Consider the following 12425-nt stretch of genomic DNA (forward strand, 5'->3'; position numbering starts at 1 on the left):
TGTAACGAATTGAAAACATTGTCGTCGTCGCCCCGCATTCACTTCCACCAATTCAACTCCATTGCAGCCACCCCACTCACTCACTTGCTCACTCACTCACTAGCTCATTCAGTCATTCATTCATTTGCTGCAACATTGTTGTGAAGCAGCCAACAATGATGTCGTCTAATGAATGTGGCAACTGTCCCGACAGCAACCGAAACTTGAAATGACTTTTTATCGCTTTTAGGGGACCCCCACGAAAAAAATATATAAAAAATAAACTCAAATACTCTTGACAGGCGGCCCATCAAAGACTTGAATAAACACTGAATGCCTCAAATGGCATTTGCAATGTCAATTTCATTCAAATAGATTGACATTTGCCTGTTTGAACAAAAGATGAACTAGCTGTGATGTTTTTAATTTATGAATTGGAAAAATCATAAATGGAGTAGGGCATGCCACCATTATTAGCTGGTTTCTTCGAAAAAATATCCTATTACTCCTTATAAAGATTTCTTTTAAACTGATACATTTTTTCTCGCGTGTACTGTCAGAGTGAGTAATAAACTATCTTGGGTATTAAATACAAAAATGAATATCTAACATGGCCCAAAGGGATTCCCTCTGTTGATTGCACTGCCACAGCAGTTGAAGCCAATCCAATTCAAATTTCCGACTTGGCTAAGTAGCGCCGCACCAGCAGCAATAGCGAAAAAGTTCAAATAAATGTGAAGGGTCTAGGCGGTATGAGGCATGAGGCAGGGGCCTGCATAAAACTCAAACCCTGAAAGCTTAGCTCAAAAGTTTTGTTGATTTTGGTTCTGTGACTTACATACCCAAACACCCAATCCTTTTGGCCCTTTTCCCAGCCCCCCTTCCGCTACCCCCGCTAAATTCCGCTTTTTGTTAATTTAGCATAAGTGACGAGTGAGTGACTCTTGGCAAATGCTTTTGGCCAAGAGCTTGAAGATTGATTAGAGCGTGAAAATTGTTGGCATTTTGCGGATTCCCTTTTCGTTTCATCTGGAGTCCCCACCAATCAGCCAACCACCTCTTTTTATTCCACAGCTGAGCCAACAATTGATGACTGTCAATGGTACATAATTAATTAACATTTAATTCGGAAAGTGCACTGCATAATTAATAGACTCGCCGGCAAATAGGCGTGATAAATATATTCGTATCGAAAAAAAGGACAAAAATGTGAATATAAGTATATACATTAAATATAAATATTTAATAATTATACTTTATGCATGCGACAGTTGGCCATGAGTCGCTTATTCCGCTTGGCATTTTTAACTGATGGAAAGTCGAATATTACCAACTGATATGGAGTATATACATTATTCCCGGTTTAATTGAAGCGAGGTCTAACTTTGTTAATATTAAATTAATGCAGATTGCTTTAAAATTGATGTATAATTTATTTTGTACGTATATTAATAAAAATCAAGGTATTCCTTTTAAGGATCAGATTCAAAAATGGCCGCTGGGAAAAAGTGAAATCAGAAACCATAAATTTTAAGATTATTTTCGCATATTGCTGGTCAGAAATGAGTGGGGAGCACTCATCCCCCTTCTGACATCCTTCTGCCATCTTATTCCCATTGCACTTAATGCGGGCTAATGGCCCAACAGCCTGACAACCATGCAACAGCAGCAACAACAACAGCAAAAAGTGGGCGAAAGGCAGAGAGCATCGCCAAAGAGGCATCAATCATACGCCACGTAAACCGCAAGCCGAAAGCCGCCAGTCGAAAGCCATTTTAAGCTGCATATTTATGGCTAAGCAGGGGAGCTGAGAACCGAAAGCCGGGAGCTGGGATCTGGGATCTGCGAACTGTATAGTTGCAGCTGGAATGGAGCTAGAGCTGGAGCTGATGCTGGAAAAAGCCAGAAACATGCAAAAAGGTTGCAGCTGCGTGTGCAACAGACGATAAGCGAGCTGCAAATGGAAGTTGAAAGTGGAGCCAGTTTCCCAGGATTCCTTTTCCCAAGGGATTCAAAGCAACAACAGTAGTAGCAGGCATTGGCCAGGGCCGGGTGGGCCGGCAGCCCAACGAGATATGCATGTTAAGTTGTGCCGGGAAAAGTTATGCCCGATCTGGGAAGCTATGGGGGCTAGGGGGTTTGGTAACTGTAACTGCGGTTAAGTCAACAAATTAAAACTTTTTCCACTACCGGTCCAAGTAAAATGAGCTGGGGAAAAGAGACTTACCTTATGCACGAGTTATGCGCATAAGCGGGAGTTGAAAGACAGTCGGAGAGACTCCAGGGCCCGCGGGCCAAAGGAATAAAATACTATTTAATTAAACTTTTGCACGTGGCCGAGTGCCTGTTTGCAGTATTTGCTTCAAAAATATAATAATTTTAATTCAATTTACACACCGTACAGCGAACGTAGGACGTACAGGGTAAATACAAATAGCTAGTCTAGGGGATTTTCATTTAAAACTAATTTTGGACATGGCCAGATTTTCGCAAAAGGCTGGCCACGTGATTTCCAGGGCATAAATAATGGTATGTGGTCCGAGCATGTTGCTCATTTGTTGGTGGGAGTGGAATATCCATTACACTCTCACACACTCTCGTCCTTCTGAAAAGGGATTTCCAAGGGGGGTGCTAAGGGGTTTCAGTTATATAAATTGCTTGTGAAATTGAATCTTTATGGTTCAGCTGGAATATTTTGGCAGATAGTCTATAAATTATGGCCACAAAGGGCATACATACACGCAAAAAGTTGTTGGGGATTTTTCCCTCTCTTATTTATTTTTCCTGTTTTTTTTTTTCCACTACCACACAACCAGTCTGTCTGCTTTGGGAAATGGCTCACATATGTTGGTGTTTTTGTTGCTTTTGGGAAATGCTATTGTTCGCCGCTACTGTTGTTGCTTTAAATGATTATCTTGGGTAGTCTGGCCCCAGCTCATTGCGTTGAAGTGGCACATTTTGTGGCCTGGCAATGGCTAGAATATTTCCAAATAGTTTCTAAATTAGTTTGCAAATGTTTGTGACGTTTGTTCGCCCGTAAAGAATGACTTAAATTCCGCATTGGTGCATGGGGCATATGCGTAATGTTTTTGAAACAGACTCCCAGGGTGATGGGGATTTGTTTCGAGTTCGCCACTTTAATTTATCCGCATTTATCGGAAGCTAGTACTTCCACTTGAAGCGTTTACAATTGCTCACCATGGCGTATACGCAATATGCTAATCAAGCTTTCATTGCATACTTTGCAGCTCATTTGCATAGTACTCACCCACCCACACAGCCAAGGACATGGCAGCTTGCTGTCAGGCATGCAGCCTGACACACCCTTTTTTTTAAAAAATATACATTTTTTATAGACATGCTAGTAGATATGCTTGCCTTGGATTCCTTCCGCTAGCCTTCCGTGGTAAGATGAAAAGCATATACACACGATATGATTGATCGATTTACCTGCTCTACTACCAACTCATCCATCCATTTTCACAACCGAGCACATCTCGAGTTCTCGGCCCAAAGAGTTGTCATTTCCTTTAGCTTCCCGTTTGGGTTAATTCCCTGAGAGTTTCAGCTTTTGGCTTTCCATTTAGTTGCTTGCCGTTCTGCAATATTCATGCTCCTCGTCGGACTAAAGTCGAACTCGTCGAGCCCTGGGCTCTGGGTACGCTCGTTTACAGCTGTAAGTGTTGTAATAAGTGAAGTGTATTTACCCAACAGCATCCACATTCACATCCAGACGAGATCCTTAAAAGCTTCTGATGCTCCTGTTCCTGCTCCTCCTGCTCTGGGATGGAAAAGTTTACCAAACGTTGGAAAATTGTTTGCGGCCATAAAATTGTGTGCAACCGAAGGTCCGAAAAAGGCCCCCAGGCTGAAGTTGTAATTGGGAATGAGCTCGAACGGGCTATGCCTTTGGCCGGTGGGCATTTTGTGAGCTCTTTAGATTTTCCACTTTTCCAGGAGCAGGGCCTCCTACACTGTGCATCTTGATTTCTTTTTTGAACCTTCGTAGAATTTAGTTTCTCGTTTAAATTATATTTTGCTAACATTTATTAAAAATAAATCACCTTTTCAACGAAATATGCAAAATACATTTTCCCATTTATTCTTTCAGTGAACTTGTGGCCCTGGCTGTTGCTTTTTTGTTGGGGGACTATCAAGTTATTAAGTTTATGTAATTGTTGTTTCACTCGGAGCATTTGATTTGGAATGGCTTATGGCAGCTTATGAAGGCGTTATCTTTGGATAGCTTGTGCCCCGGGCAAGGCAGTCTCGCCTGTCGAGTTTTCCGTTTCCGTATCCGGCTCCATGACGTCTCGGGTTTCAAGTTCACAGCACAGGTGGGAAGGGGGGTAGCAGGTCCTTCTAATCAGGATCAGATGTGCACTGCAGTGCAAAATCAAGTGTCAACGTGTTGAGTCCTTGTTATTTGTAATTCATCTGAAGAAGGCACAAATAGAGAGATGCGAGTGATGAACAACAGTCATTTCTTCTATTCCTATTCGAATGTACCCAATCCCCGTGTCTTTGGCAACATTCCTTTGGCTTTGTCAATGCCGTCGCCTTGTTGGCCGTTGATTAATGATGACAAAAGTGGTGGAGCCGTTGTGCAAAACAGAGCAGAACGGAGCCGGGGCCAAGAGCTTAATCAACAGATGCGACAGATGAGAAGCTCCTGCCACAGGGTCCCATGTCAACCCCAATTCCTTGGCCACCTCACCTTACCTCCGATGCTGGCTCCACCCCCAACCTTCGCCTCATCAGCTTTTGACGTTGTTCCGAGCATGAAAAGAGGGCGCGGCATTTCGGTTACTTTGATGTGCCTCACGTAGCCGTAACGCCCCCGTCACCACAGCAGCCAGCCATAAACATAAAAATTCCGGTGGAAACAAGCTTAAAATTGAAGGCGACAGCATAACCTATTTTCGGGGTAACAGCAGCCAAAGGCTTGCTAATAAAAATTGTACCAGCCAAGAGGGCCAGGTTATGGTCATTGTTTCCAAATCGATTACGGAAAAGGGTCGCCCATAAATCTTGCCGGCGGGCCTATGAATCATTTGGGAGGACTGTCGAACCGAGGCGCGCACTTGGGCATAAATGTCAAAAAAATTTGATAGAAATGCCAATCAATGTGCAAACCTTTACAAAGTCTCATTGATGTTTCAAAAATATCTGTTTTACATTCTGCGTATTTAATTTCATTTAATGGCATTTTATACGTAGCAGTCAGGTGGTTTGGGGTATAGGGGTATAAGTCAAAAGCGGCCATAAAAACCGTCTTGCCAGGCATGCGCTTATATTACGCATACGCCGTGTTGAACACGCAATAAAAATACCAATTGCAGTATGTTTGCCCGCCCCACCTACGGTCGGCTGACGGAGGCGTGGCAAACGCGAGGGGATTCCAGTTGGCCATTGTTTCGTAATGTGGCTGCATGCAAAATTTATTGTTGATTTTATTTTCAACGTCGTCCTTTTTACACAACACATTTTCCGCTTCCTTTTTGTGCATTTTTATGGGCATAAATTTACAAGCAGCCGCCGGGTTCGGTTCACTTCAGTTCAGTTCGGTTTGGTTCGCCTTTTTTTTCTGTTTTCTGTGTTTCTGTCCAAGCACTTGGAAACAGTGAAAACAGTCGCTACTCGTGGGCTACCCAGGTGCGTTATTGTGTCAGCCTTGACCGCCGGTCGAGAAATCTGTAGCAGGCATATAAATTCTACTGAAAAGCCACCAGCTGGCTCAGGACAGTTCCAAGTTGAAAAGTTAAATATACCCAAGGCATTTATAAAAGCACTTGAAGAAATAAACATTTTCAGGTTTAGGTTGAGGATACCACTCTAAAATAAACTACATTTTTAGAATATTTTAATAGTTTATTATTAAAAACTTACAATACTATTACATTGCTTTCTTGGCCATTTTTTTTTTAAATCTTTTAAAAATGTATTTATTATCAAGTTTTTATTTTGTTCTACAAATGCCATATTTTTCTTTTTAAACAAAGAACCCAAACACTTTGTTTGAATAAGCCTAGGCCCTACATTTTTAAAGTAGCCATATTTTGCACAGTGAGCTTGTTTGATTACATGTATTTGTGTTTGGCTAATCCGGCGAGTAAGGACCTCAAGATGCTTGTCTTTTGGCAGCAACTCCGGCTCCGACTTGGCTTTGGTGTTGGCCTGGGCTTGCGTGCAGGACAACCATTAGACGAGGACAACGACAACGAGGACATCGTGGCAGCGACCGTGGAGTCCTGGGCACGTGGCAAAAAATTTACTCACATATCCATGACTGCCTTGGAACGAGCGTGAAAGTATTTGTTGTATTTTTGGCGTAACGTTGAAACGGCCAATTAATATCCCCCAGCTCTTATTTTTATGCCCTTGTAGAGGGTATTATTATTTTTCCCCAAAAGTGTGCTAAGTAGTGACAAAAACACCGCTGTCCTCAAAAGTATAAGTATTTTTTATGAACTTCTAACAACTAAAACGTATAACGTTTCTGATACCTCTTAACTTGGCCAAAATCTAAACTTTTCAATCACTTTTTGATGCATATCTTAACTATTTCTTATCCGATCAGTAAATGGAATACCATTTATGAATCAGGGATCTAATACGCCTCAAACTACATCAAAAGCTTGAAAAATTCAGAGTGAAAAATTTTGGCCCATTTTTTGCCAAAATCATGATGGTACCCCTTTGAAAAATTTCGAAAAATGGGTAAAAATTTTTGTTACCAGGATTTGATTGAAAATGAAGGTACTCGGTGTTCTAAGATCGGGAAGGTATAACATTTCTGGATCTGCCAAGTATTAGCCAAGTTATGCACATTTTTCCATTACGAAAACACAAAAATTGGGCTAACTAATTGGAGATCTATTTCCCTTCGATCTGCATTCAAGGATTGAAAAAATCATATAAAAAAATGGCGAAATTCGATAGTACTCGATAAGATTATTTCGGGAAGGTATTAACTTTTCCTTATAATTTTTGCCTTCTTAAGGTCTATTGATTTTCTGTTACCTTTGCAAACTTGTTGAGGCAATCAGCCGTTTAGCTTGTTTCTGTGATGTTCTAGGAGGCGTAGGCGTGGGGCGTGTGCCCAACAATTAAGTCATTTTGTTGGGGAGCACCCCCCTTTTCGGGGTTGGGTGGCCTTGTCTGTGGTTTGTCCGGTTGCAATTGATATCGCGCCATTGCATTCGCTTTCGTGTAATTGCAATGCATAATTCGAAGTTGGCGGTTTAGCGTTATGTGAAGCGTTATAATGCGCTTATGTCCTGCCATGTCAGGGGAAACGGAGGCAGCCAACTAATATAATTAGTCAGATAACGCGTTCATGCAAATGAAATGCAAAGCTAGCCATCAGGCAATATGCTCTGCCTATTGACCAAATATCTAAATGTTGATCTGTCTTTGCCATAACAATTTGACTTGATTGATTAATTCAAATGGTGAAAATGCTTTTGTTTTGGAAGCAATTCAAAAGCACACACTCTTAAGCCCAAATAAGTATGCTATACAAATTGTAAACCATATTTCCTTGCAAAAATAGTTGGGAGAATATTTAATTTCGAATCAGAAAGCATAAATTAGAAATGAAAACTATCAACTGAAATAACACACAACCATTATGAGTAGTAGTCAGGATAAAATCTAAGCCACTTGTTGACTGCTTTGGCCAAATGGCAATTACGAAAAGGACTGTGAGCCAAAAAAGGAAATCCTGGCACCTCAGCTTTTGTCCCCAACTGTTGTCACAAAGTGTTCGCACAATTATTTTAAATGACTGGGCACAAAAATTAAAAATGCAATAATTGCATAATGAAAGCGTGTGCCAACAAAGTCGGTCTGGCTGTTTTGGAGTTGGGCAAGTGGCCAAAACGGATGAGGCATGCCTCTTGGAGCTTGTGTGCATAATTCAGCCAAGGGTCGACAACTAAAACGGTCATTGGACAAGAGGGCTGGGGTTTGGCTCAAGGGTTTGGGGTGCAACCGAAGGACCAAAGAACAGAAAAAGGTCTCAGGGAGCGGTTGGTGCGATGGTGCGAACAAAGAGAGCAAAATCCAAAGCGGCTTAAATGTGTGCTAAGTGCCGTTGAGCTTATAATGAAACACGACGGCACACATACAGACAAACCTGGTCACACTGCCACACCCTCAAACACCTGAGATCACGCATGTATACACACGTGTGGGTGGAGAGTATACCAAAAAAAATTACAGTACTTCCAGTACTACAAAATGGAAATTAAATTTTAAAAAATTGTGTTTAAAAATCCCTAAAAGTAGTTTGAAAAATATTATTGCTACTTATCTATCAAAGTTGTATATAAAAACGTATTTTTTTCTGAGTGCAGAAGTATAAACTAAGTGACAGGAAGAAGGGACACTCAGTGAAGCAGAGTTTCCGCACAGCAGCCACTCCCACTTCCGGTGTTTGTCCAGGTAAAGCTTCGGGCTAAAACGCAAACCACAAAAACCACCAACACATACACACTGCCACCCAAACAGTCAAAGACCCGCCCACCCACACGCCCATTTACCCACACACCAGAGGCTCACTAACACCAGGACAGTGGACAGTAGAGGCGCTCAGACAAAACACTAAAATAGGCACAGCCTCAACCGCAGAAAACACACAATAAAAGCAAAAATGCGAGCGAAGAGAGAACCACAGCCCGCCTCGTTTGTTATTCTGTTTTTTATGATTTATTTGCCAAACAAAATTTCCGTTGTCATCTCCTTGATTGATGGCCCCAAGGTCCCAAAGATGCGCCCTCGCCGGCTGACACTTTTCCTATTCATTTGAGTGTGTTATTAAACTCATGCTTAATTAACGCAATTACTTCGGCCATTTGTTTTGACAGGGCCAAATTGGGTTTCGATTTGAGCCATTGTTTATTTTTTTGAGAGGGAAAGTCAACTTGTATTTAAGAAGGATAAACCATATACAAAGTACAAAGCATTTTCTGGAAATATTCAATAAAAACTACAAATATTTATCTTGTTTGGATTTCAAGTTTCGTCACTTTCCAATTGCCATCTTGGCATCGCTCATTCGTCTGCTTCATTTCCTCCTGGGAACTGTCAATGTCGACGTTGTTGATCACAAAAATTGAATTGTATATGCAATTGAATTTTTGAAAAATGGCTGCACTGGCTACATAGGAAGCGCAGCAGCAGCCATTGCATAATTCCGCCACAGACAGCACAGAGGGCGGGCTATAAGGCTTTGGGGCTTTTCCGGGGAAAATTCTCTACACACACACACCAACACAGACAGCGAGGGTGTGGAAAACTGCAAGCTGCATCCTGAGTTATGACACTCGTCTAAGGTCACGACGGCAGCAGCTGCCGGTGATGGCTGGCAAAGTGTGGTTGGACAGTTCCCATGCATTGCAGATTGCAAATGACAGTCGAGAGTTGAGTTCGAGGTGTTTGAGGATTTTCCACCTGCTCAAGTGCAATGGTGCGGCAATAACCGTTGGCTAAAGAATGTGTGCGGAAAATCCTGGCTGAGAGGCTACCAAGTGGGCGGCAATTGATTGTAAATAGCAAAATGATTACAAATAAAATTGGCTTACACGTAATTTACCTCGAACGCAAAAAAAGTAATATTTGAATTAAAGTCCTTTAAAAATGTAAATTTAATTAGAGTCTTATTAAAGGGTTGGCATTTTTGTGGTTCGACTGCCACTTAAGGACAAATCCTGACAGCATCCTGGCAGCCCAGTTAAATACAATATTTGGACAATCAAACAAGATTTGCGGGCAGGGCAAGCTATTTATTTTGTGGTTAAGATGCTTCCCAATCGATTCAATTGGACACGGAAACAACACACATACTATTGTGGATTTTGCTTCCTTTGCGGTGTTGGCCAAATGTTGCACTGTTGGGAATTTTACGTTTACGTTTCGATTGCTGCCCGATTTTGTGGTGGTTCTGGTTCGTTTTCTGATTCCTGTACGAAGCGTCCTTCCCCAAAAACAAACTCAAAGAGCGGAATTTGGAAGCCAAAAGCCAAAAACGAAAGGCAAGCAATAGAAAGGAATGGAACGTAAAGGGGATTATTCATTAAACGCGCCCCTAAATGAGGTCAAAGGGTGAAAGCTAAAACGTTCGCTGGATGTTCGATTAATTAGACATTTTGCCTTTGACGTGCTCTCCGTTTTTAGTGTAGTATTACACTACTACTCTGCTTTTATTTCAATATTAAATAGTTCGAGTAAAAAGAATGACTGAAAAAACCCATTACTTCTGTCTACAAACACGTATAAATTTTTAAAATATCCCAGTTTATATCCTTTTTCATTTATTTATAGAACAAAAGTGTAGTACAACCTTAACCATCCTGCATAATCGCAAATGAAATCGGGGGAGCGGGGTCTTTAAAAACTTTTAATTGAAACTCGATTCGAGTCACGTACAAGGCGACAACGACACTGTTAATTATAAATTTCTCTGTGGGGGTGTGCGTGCGTATGCGATTGTGTCTGTGTGCCTTGTGTCCTTGCTGTTTCACTGTGTGTGTGTATGTGTATCAGTTTTTATTACACTGCATCGGCAATTAACAGACAAATATAACAACAAATAACTGCCAGGCCGGTTTGCAGATGCTGCGATTTTTATGCACATCTCTCTGGTCCGCTGAATTATTGGCGGTTGTTCATGCCACAGCTGCCGGCATTAATCCAACTTGCTCTCTTCCAGGACACGGACCAGGATTCAAACACACACAAAGACACACTTTCACATCTAACCGATGCGCCTCGTAAAGTAGCAACAATGGTCCATGCTGCCACCAGGATGCTCCCACCTCGAAAAGCTCGATTTTTAGCTTCAGACCTGGCCAATGTGCATTTCGCTGTGATTTGCGTGCATCGGCATGTCCTGTGAGGATTTCGGCCTCCATGGCCGAGGGGCTTTTCTCGTTGTTTCGTTATTGTATACTCTCTCTTAGTAGCATCATGTGGAGGATTTCGGTTTGTGGAGGAACTTGGTTGAAGTGATTAATTTAAAATTAGTATATATTTTAAATAGGTTAAATAAGACAATACATATACTTACTCTTCGGTTTAGGTTTAAAGAATAAATTAACAACTTACTTCCTCATGGCAGTGTCTTTAAATTAAAATCAATCAAATAATAAGCCTTAAGAGCCCTTTGACATTTTGAGGTATTTGTGGTATTCGTTCCTCTTTCCCACAATTTGATTTTCATTTTTTTTTTTGACTCCACATCCCTGTCTGGCTTTCAATTGAACCGAAACGCGGATGGTCACTGGGGTAAACCGTTGCAAGTGGCAAAGTCCAGAGGGCAGAGGGCAGAGGGCAGAGGGCAACAGGCAGAGTGCAGAGTGCAGAGGGCACGCATACGCACTCTCTGATTGCATCAAGTTGAAATAATGTAATTAGTTTTTGTACTGTGGTTGGGAACAGGAGCCACTACCAGGGGCAGGATTCAGGATGCAATCCGGCGGAGTGGGGGATTGCTGATGTGGCTTTGGCTTTTCCGCTGTTGTTTTTCTTTTTTCTACGCCGAGTCCATGGCAATTTTCAGATAAGTTTGCCAGTGCGATGTTTAGGGGCCTCGTTACCATTTTGTTTTGTGGCAAAAAGATACTTACCAAAAAACGGGCTTTTGGAGACAGTACTTTTTTGTGTTTTTATTGAAATTTTGGTTGCGAAAGAGGTAATTGATTAAATGGAAAGTCATTTCGTCAAAGTGGAAACAGCCAGTGTGTTTTACCTTATATAATGTCTACTGGCTTTGTAAACAGCCAACACAAACCCAGTTCGATTCCAAATTAATTCAGCCATAATGCATACTCCAACATCTGGAAAAGTTGGCCAACAGCGCTTGAATCACAGCCCCTCTCTATTATTCCAGCTCATTCCCTTTTTGTCCGGCACCCACCGCCACCCAGAGACCGGACTCCATTTGTGGCCTACATATTTAAGTATCTCCCCTTATATCAAGCTGCCGGGGTCGAATAGTATTTTTGGCCAGATTCCATTCGCGAGAATCGGAAAGTAGTCGGCACTCCGAAGTGGGCCAATTTAATGGCCCGCCCATTACGCGCCATATCCAATGGCCAATTGTGTCCAAAAATTATCGCACCATGGCATGCCAGGGCATCGTTTTGCTGGGCTGTCAAATAATTAATTAGAAAATAATTGCACGTAATAATTCATGTTGCTCGGCGGCCCATTCAAATGGATATCCTCGTACATAGATGGATGGTTGGTGAATGGGGAGAAGAAAGCAAATAACCCATGGGCAGACCGACGGCCTGATGGCCGCAGATTTTGTCTGGGTCGGAGCTAATTCCAGCTGTTAATTTTGTATGCATTCGATTGGGTGCGATGCGGATTCTGCCCTTGCCACACAGTCAAACCCCACCCCCGTCCGCCACTTTCATGTCGCATATATCTAAAATTAA

Source organism: Drosophila ananassae, chromosome 2R (genome assembly GCF_017639315.1).
Source record: "Drosophila ananassae strain 14024-0371.13 chromosome 2R, ASM1763931v2, whole genome shotgun sequence".
NCBI classification, from domain to species: domain Eukaryota; kingdom Metazoa; phylum Arthropoda; class Insecta; order Diptera; family Drosophilidae; genus Drosophila; species Drosophila ananassae.